At 42.7% G+C, this 9,399-nt stretch overlaps 1 non-coding gene across 1 annotated transcript; it reads left to right on the top strand.

Annotated features, from left to right (window-relative positions):
- The first annotated feature begins 8,830 nt into the window (after positions 1 to 8,830).
- On the top strand, positions 8,831 to 8,993 carry LOC145397335 (U1 spliceosomal RNA). Its single transcript, XR_013896915.1, has one exon. It is a non-coding gene; the product is annotated as a U1 spliceosomal RNA (small nuclear RNA).
- The last annotated feature ends 406 nt before the right edge of the window (positions 8,994 to 9,399 follow it).

Below are 9,399 nucleotides of genomic sequence, written 5' to 3'. Positions count from 1 at the left end.
CGTTTATCAAACGGAAAGTATTTCAAATTGTTCGGTCATTATTGGTACAATAATTTTCTGTTAGTAGTTTTTTTTTTTCTGAAACAATATAAGGAAGCTTTGTCTTGGTCTATGGATACGGACTATAGTACCTTAAAAAAAAAAAAAGACCATTAAGACAAATAATTTCCAGATATTGCTATTGATTTTCCTAAGTTCTTTACCAGCTAGTTTAAAGTATTACCTAAGCGCTCTAAAAATATGTCTTAAAGGATATTACATAACTATACACACATCTTTATACACATAAGGCCACCTGTAACCACGGTTATCGTTCTGTGCATTTGACAGCTGTTGGAGCAGGGAATCATATTTGTTTATCCTGTCTGACTGGTGTGCTTGTTCAATGTTTTGATGAACAGGTCGGACAGGGACGTTAGCTTCCTTAACCATGGCAGGAGACAATTTGGCTGTAGGGGAAGGAGTGAGCCACCGCCGGATTATGGGGGGGGGGGCCAAGGGGCCCGGGCCCTTTGCCACCCACCAAGAGGGGGCCTCCCACCAGAGCAACTTGTGTTCATTTCATTTCTTGTTTATGCATTACATATTACAGCATTGGATGAATAGTCCCCGTTCATTATTTCCTAACTAAAAGTGTCCTATTTATATATTAGGATTTAGGTTACCAGTCTGTGGTGTATGCCATTGGGAGAGTTGGAAAGGGGGCCTCCCTTCCAAGCGGGCCCCGGGCCTCTCACATGCTTAATCCAGACGTGGAGTGAGCCTTGAAGAATGCTGGGATAGGACTAACAGGGTGGGGGCTGTGTGCGCCGGGGGCTCTGCCTTGTAGAGTTGGCATGCATGCAGTGGTGGGAGGGATTTTGTTGTATGGCCAGGGGGTTGGGGAATGATAGCTTTGGGGAATGTGTGGAGTGGGTAGGGCTAAGGAAGTGGTCGGATTACATAAGAACATAAGAAGAGAGGATAACTGCAGTAAGCTGGTTGGCCCATGCTAGGCAGCTCCTAGAAGAGTAACTGAACTACTAGAATGAGATAAGGATAGCAAAGAAGAAGGCTCTCCCCCGCCCTCCAAACCCTCCAGCCGAAGCCGCCAGGAAAAAGTCAGAAAGAACACTACGCAGTATAGAAAAACTGGCGTGGACATTTTACAGGAAAGTGTGAAAGGAGAATAGAGATTATCATAGCGGTGGCTGAATCGGTAGAGAGGCGGCCTGCAGTCCTGATGGACCCAGGTTCGAATCCCGGCTGGGGCAGGGAACAGTTTAAGGATTTGAATTTCATAAAAGCAGACTTTCCTGATCTACCAGATAACCCGCCGACATGTCATAAAAGTACCCCCGCTAATATCAATACACCAGTCCTGTATGAGACAGCCCTAGCATGTATTCAATATGGACGGTGGGTGTTAGCGCCGAAGTGGTGACATGTAGAGAGGTGTATGGTATGTAGGAGGACTACTGGGCCTTGAGAGCAGGCTGTGAAGCCTATGCCCAGAAGTCGGACACATAAAAAAAAAAAAAAAAAAAGGAAAAGGAAAAAGTATGAATTAGTATTGGTTATAAGATTTTCTTTTTTCTATATCCACCCCTTATTTGTCATATGCTTATCTAGCCTATGGTTGAAACTCTCAATGGAAGAGGCAGCAACTACTTTACTATAGTCGGATTCCCGCCTGTTTGCGGCGGGGGTGTGGTCTGCACCTGTGGGCAATGGTGCCACGTTTCCCCAACTTGCGATGTGAAACGGAAGCTATTTATGTACAAGGCATCACAAATTCGATAAATTCAGATGAATAAAACTTACACTTGTGTATTTTGATGGATGAATCAACAGTAATCTTATTATGCATAAAATATTTATACAGTAACACAGAAACATGGCACACATATTGTACAGTGTTGCTAAAAGATATTGTAGTCACTTTTAATGGTTTTTAGCGTAGTTTTAGGGTGGGTAATAATATCACAGTTATGGATATAAGATAATGAGCCTGAAAAAAGAAGAAATATGCCAATATCCAAAGTAAAAGAAATAATTCATGTAATTCTTGTGAGTGGCAATACACATCCATCTGGCCTAAAATAAATGTCCCAAGGGAGAATGAGGAGATTCAATGTCCCAAGAGAGAGAGAGAGAGAGAGAGAGAGAGAGAGAGGGAGAGAGAGAGAGGCATGCATTGAATGCATTGTCGGCATCACTTAATATAACAAAACCAAATTAACAAATGAAAGCACAATTATAAATAACTTATAAAAGAATCAAAAGTACTCAGGGTGGCTCACATTTCCCGCCAGGAGAGAGAGAGAGAGAGAGAGAGAGAGAGAGAGAGAGAGGGGGAGGGAGGAGAGAGAGAGAGAGAGGTCTGTCACTGCCTTCTTTGTATTCATTTGTTCCTTTGTACATACTGCACACACTGATATACATTGTTCCTATTGATGCACATATATCTATACACGTAATTTCTCTCTCTCTCTCTCTCTCTCTCTCTCTCTCTCTCTCTCTTCTAATACTGACCACGTGGTAGGTGAATCCAGCCCCCCCTTCCCCTCTCCTCCCTTCTTAATCCCTCCTGGGTGTCTCAGGTCAAATCCCCCTTCACACTTCCCCTCCCCCCTGGACCACTACGTCGGGGTGCATGAATCAGTAACGTAACAAACCTCTCAGCAGACAGTAACTTTGACACTCCATCTACTACTAAATATGACAAAACCAAATTAACAAATGAAAGCACAATTATAAATAACTTATAAAAGAATCAAAAGTACTCAGGGTGGCTCACATTTCCCGCCAGGAGAGAGAGAGAGAGAGAGAGAGAGAGAGAGAGAGACAACGGTATAGAAAACGTGGCAACACTGTACACAGGTGCGGGCCCCGCCACGGCCGCGAGCGTGCGCGAGTCCTACTATAGGTAGCTTATTCCATTCGTCTAACACTCTATTACCAAACCAGTTTCTACCTATTTCCTTAGTGAAACAGAATTTTTCTAGTTTGAAACCAATATTTCTATTTCTATCCTGTATGCTCACTTTAAAGTACCTTGCTAATATCTCCCTTTTTTATACCCTTCATCCACTTAAACACCTCAATTAAGTCTCCCCTTACTCTACGCCTCTCTAGCGAATGCAGTCTTTTCAGTCTGTCTTCATATGACAGGTTCCGAAGGTCATGTATTATTTTTGTCATTCTTCTCTGTACATTTTCTAACGAATTAATATCCATTCTATAGTAAGGACACCAAAATTGTACTGCGTAGTCTAAATGTGGCCTTAGGTAAAGTTTCAGTATTACTTTTGATGATCTATTGCTCACGCTTCTCGAAATAAATCCTAGGACCCTATTTGCTTTATTTCTCGCATTAATGCCTCAAGTATGCACTGGCATTAACAAGATTATCTTTTTGTTTCTCCATGTAATGAGTTAAAAACTAATTCAGTTTCCGGCAAAATGAAAGCTATTTGAGTTTCAACGTGCCGGTCTCCACCACTATACTTGGAACATCTATATTTCTATCTATATACCTAGGCTGCTTCCCCCAGGGAAAGGGAGGTAGCCGAGACAGGACGACACACTCTCCATTTACTCATCCATTCAAACACATTCATTCACATCTTAGCCCCAAAGGGGAGAACGGACAGATCCTCACCGCACCACACCGCACAAGGGTCAACTGCGCAATGCAATCAGTGACATCCGCAGCAGGGCCCGACAGCAGAACTGGTTTACCCCTGCCACATCATAACATACCCATCCCCTTACCCGCACCTGACCTGACTAGCTGATCAGACCAAATGTGGGAGAATATCCCCTCAGGGCTGCATCATCACTTATTTATTCACAATTTCTCTCCATTTATTTCTGTCACGCACAGCCACTCTTCCTTGCTCAACAGACATCCCTCTCGCATCCAGCGCTCTCTTCACACTGTCCATCCATCCTATTTGTGGTCTTCCTCTCAGCCTTACACCTCTCACATCAGATCTAGTTATCTTTTTCACCAATCGCTCATTATCCATTCTCTCCATATGCCCAAACCATCGCAACACCCTCTGCTTAACTCTACCAGCCATCTCCTGAACAACTCCAGTTCTCCTTCGCACTTCATCATTTCGCACCCGATCCATACGCGTCACTCCACACATACTCCTCAGACACCTCATCTCCATTACATTCAAACTTTTCCTCTCTGCTACACCCATATTCCATGTTTCAGCCCCATATAATGCAGTCGGTACCACAACACCCTCATACAGCCTTCTCTTTACATCCATTCTAAGCGAACGACATTTAAACACTTTTTTTCATTCCTCCCAGCACCTTTCCTACTTCATTTATTCTAAACTTCACTTCTGCATCTATTCTTCCATCCACAGCAACATGTGACCCTAGATATTTAAAACAATCTACCTCCTCAAGCAACTCACCATTCAAAACTATATTCAACCCCCTACCATCTATCAACCTCGTACACTTCATCACTTTACTCTTATTCTCATTTACTTTCAAATTCCTCCTTTCACACACCCTTCCAAACTCCTCTACCAACTGTCTCAATCTCTCCTCTGAATCAGTCACCAGTGCAGTATCATCTGCATACAGCAGCTGCTTCAGATTCCAATCTCCACCATCAACATTTACCAGACTCAGACCACCTAAAACTCTTGCATTCACCTCCCTTACAACGCCATCCATTTAAATATTAAACAACCAAGGCGACATCACACATCCCTGTCGCAGCCCCACTCTCACGGGAAGCCAATCACTCACAGCATTTCCCACTCTTACACATGCTCTACTATTTACATAAAAACTTTTCACCCCTTTTAGTAACCTACCATCAAGTCCAGACAATCTTAAAACAGTCCACAAAGCCTCCCTATCAATTCTATCATACGCTTTCTCTAAATCCATAAATGCCCAAAACATCCTTGCCTTTCGCTAAATACTTTTCACACACTTGTCTCACAGCAAACACCTGATCAACGCATCCCCTCCCTCTCCTAAAGCCACACTGCTCATCACTAATCACTCCCTCTGTACCCTCTCTAACTCTCATAATTAACACTCTACCATACACCTTACCTACAACACTCAACAGACTTATACCCCTAAAGCTAGTACATTCATACTTATCACCCTTGCCTTTATACAACGGGACCACACAAGCACTTGCCCAGTCAATTGGCACCATACCTTTCTCAAAGCACACATTCAACAATCTTACTAACCAGTCAACAATAGTCACTCCACCACCCTTCAGGCATTCCACAGCACACCCATCCATACCTGCAGCTTTCCCTGTTTTCTTCTCCTTTACTGCCTTCTCCACTTCCTCCTTCGCAATCAAAGAATCATTCAACTCTCCCAACACATTTATACCTTGCACCCTTCCATCCGCCACAATCTCAGCCACCCTTTCCTCCTCTACATTTAATAATCTTTCAAAATACTCTGCCCATCTCTTCCTTACTGCATCCATCTCAATTAACATCCTTCCATCCTCTGCTTTTACTCGTTCTTCCTTCCCAGACTCTCCCTTTCGCACCCTTTTCACCTCCTTCCAAAACATTTTCTTATTCTGTTGAAAATTCTCTGTCAGCCGCCTACCCCACCTCTCATCTGCTGCCACTTTAGCATCACGCACAGCCCTTCTCGCTCTATTCCTCTTTTCCTTATACCTTTCATATGACACCTCATCCTTCCTCTGCAGCCACACTTCATATGCACGTCTCTTCTCGGCCACAGCCATACTTACTTCCTCGCACCACCATTCACTTCCTTTTCTTACACCACCACCCACACGTCTCACACCACACACCTTTTCTGCATGCCCCACCACAGCACTCTTAAACAACTGCCATTCCTCCTCCACGCTGCCATTTTCCCGATCTTTCACTGCGTTCCACTCTTCTTTCAGTTTCTCCTGATACTCTATCTTTTTCTCTCTTTTATCCAACTCACTCACTTTCAAAACCTCCCTGCCACACCTAACCCTCCTAGCTCTCACCCATCTCTTACCTACTCTTAACTTTCCCTCCACCAGGTAGTGGTCAGACATACCTCCACCCTCCCCTCTCAGAACTCTCTCATCCAACAATCTTCCTATTACATTCCTAGACACAACCACATAGTCCATCAAAGCTCTATCAACAACCCTTCCACCCTCCTGTCTCACCCATGTATACTTATAAATATCTTTCTTCTCAAACAGGGTATTTCCAATCACCATCTCTCGCTCAACACACATCGCTATCATTCGTTCCCCATTTTCATTTCTTCCAGGCACACCATGCATACCAACTACGCCTTCAACTGCTACATTTCCCACTCTAGCATTCAAATCTCCCATCATTACCACATTCACATTCGCTCCAAAACTCTGCAGACACTCATCAACATCATTCCAGAAAGACTCCCTCTCTTGTTCATCCCTTTCACTACCAGGCCCATATGCACTCACAAACACCCACAACTCACGTTCAAATTTCGCTTTCACCCACATCAGTCTCGATGACACCTCCTTCCATTCAATCACACACTGCTGTCCTCCCGGACTCACTAACAAGGCCACACCTTCTCTGCCCTTCCTCTATCAACACCTGACAATCTTCCATTCACACTTCCAAACATAGATTCCCCCTTCCCTTTCTTCTTCGTTTCACTCAAAGCTAACACATCCAACTTTCTTCTCACAAACATTCTCCCAATCTCCTCCCTTTTAGCCTGCTATTTTAATCCTCACATGTAGGTATTCCAGGCAATGACCGAGCTGATGTACTTGCCAAGGAAGCATCCAGGCTATCTTCCCACGATTATGATTTAGGACTATCGATTAGACAAATAAAATCCCAGATAAAAGCTATACAAACAGAGGAGGTCATTAACATGAGAACTATACAACAATATATCAGCAGGTCTATACACTATTACAATAAGGTTGCTTTAACCACGTCATACACGTATGGTAAAAAGATTACTAGTAGATGGGTTGACTCTGTGCATGCCAGGATCAGACTAGGCTATGACTATCCCTGGCAGCTTGGTTGGCAGGTGGAGGATGAGGCCAGACAGTGTCGAGTGTGTCATGAGCCAAACAAACACACACTTCACCATTATGTTCTCGAGTGTGAACATTGCTAGAATACAGGAACCCACAACTATTGTCACTTGAACTACAGGCAAAATATATGTTGGAAAACGATATTGTATCCAAAATACTTATAAAACATAAAGGATTTGCACCACCAATGTAACTGTGGACAGTAAGAGGATTATAATTTTCTACCCCCCCCCTCTCTCTCTCTCTCTCTCTCTCTCTCTCTCTCTCTCTCTCTCTCTCTCGCTATTTATCCACCTATCTATCTACCTATGTTTAACTATCTGTCCAGCTAACTCTCCCTCCTTTTCATATTTCTCCACACCTGTGTTTGTCGTTATATTTTAACCTGTCAGTGGGTCCCTCCTCTAAATCTCATAATTGCTTACTGCACCTCACTCATTTCCGTCCTTTCTCTCTCCTGCCTATGCCTAGTATCTCTCTCTCTCTCTCTCTCTCTCTCTCTCTCTCTCTCTCTCTCTCTCTCTCTCTCTCTCTCCATGCCTTTGTTCTCAAATCCCATAATTACTAGAAAAATTCAGTTTCAATAAGGAAATAGGTAGAAATTGGTTTGGTAATAGAGTAGCAGACGAATGGATTAAGCTACCTAGTAAAGTTGTTGCTGCCTCTTCCATTGAGAGTTTTAAGCATAGGCTAGATAAGCATATGACAATTAATGGGTGGATATAGAAAAAAGAAAATCTTATAACCAATACTAATTCATAATTTTTCCTTTTCAGGTTACACTATGATAGTCTCAATTCTCCTTTCACACTTCTCTGTAAAATGTCCACGCCAGTTTTTCGATACTGCGTGGTGTTCTTTCAGACTTTTTCCTGCCGGCTTCGGCTGGAGGGTTTGGAGGGCGGGGAAAAGCCTTCTTCTTTGCTATCCTTATCTCATTCTAGTAGTTCAGTTACTCTTCTAGGAGCTGCCTAGCATGGGCCAACCGGCCTACTGCAGTTATCCTCTCTAGACTTAGGAGTCAGTAGTAGCATCAGCAAATTTGCGGACGATAAAAAAATAGGGCGTATCATTAACTCGACTGACGATTGCCATAACTTACAAAAAGACCTCGATATATTGTCCAAATGGTCTAAAACTTGGCAAATGGAATTTAACGTTGAAAAATGCAAAGTACTTAACGTAGGCAAAACCATTGGAGACACTAAATACAGCATAGATAAGAAAGAAATTAGCAAATCGGAATGCGAGAGGGATCTAGGAGTTATGACTAGTATCGACCTTAAACTAAGGCAACGGTGTATTAATAATTGATGAATTTCACTAACTTCAATGATGCTAACAGAACATTATTTTGCAGTCACTAGGTAGTCCCATTTTCTTTTTTGAACTTTACGGATTTGAGACTGAATTTAACAACAATCAATCGATTTATGAAACTGAACTATACTACCTAGAATCGCACTATTTCACTTTATAGTATGTCTACATTTCCAGTGGATTAGATTAGCAGTTCTACTCTGGGGCAAATTATACAACTCTTGGTTAGTGTATTTGCACTGCAAGGAGCATACAGCACAGTTGTATGGCGGATATTTATAAATATTCGGGGACTACAGCTTCAGGAAGCAGACCATATGAAACAGTACATTCGACAATAAACATATGAAGAACCTCAAAAATACTAGTTTGCTCTGCTACCACAAATCAGCGCGAGTCAGGTTGAGGTGTGTAGTGATGGTGAGGGTGGGTGGTTGTGGCGGGCAGGACAGCATACTTACCTGGCACAGGAGATACCGTGATCACGAAGGCGGTTCTCCCGGGGCGAGGCCCACCATTGCACTCCGGTGGTGCTGACCCCTGCGATTAACCCAAATGTGGTTAACTCGAGTGCGCAATTTTTGGTAGCGGGGGACTGCGTTCGCGCTATCCCCCATATAAATATATTGTGTGAATGTAAAAAGATTACAGTGTACAATACTCCAGAATGGAGACGGGTTTTGTCGGAAGGGAGTAGTCAGTAGTTTCCATTTCCCTCAACTCTGATGAGGGCACTTGAATAATCATAAGAAAACGTTTATCAAACGGAAAGTATTTCAAATTGTTGGGTCATTATTGGTACAATAATTTTCTGTTTGTAGTTTTTTTTTTTTCTGGAACAAGATAAGGAAGGTTTGTCTTGGTCTATGGATACTGACTATAGTACCTTAAAAAAAAAAAAACATTAATACAGGAAAGTTTTTTACCAGCTAGTTTAAAGTATTACCTAAGTCCTCTAAAAATATGTCTTAAAGGATATTACATAACTATACACAGATCTTTATATACATAAGGCCACCTGT

The sequence above is a fragment of the Coenobita brevimanus genome, chromosome 40, assembly GCF_032717465.1.
Source record: "Coenobita brevimanus isolate Jiangsu-jjx chromosome 40, ASM3271746v2, whole genome shotgun sequence".
Taxonomy (NCBI): Eukaryota; Metazoa; Arthropoda; class Malacostraca; order Decapoda; family Coenobitidae; genus Coenobita; species Coenobita brevimanus.
This window is presented reverse-complemented; position numbering and strand designations above follow the sequence as displayed.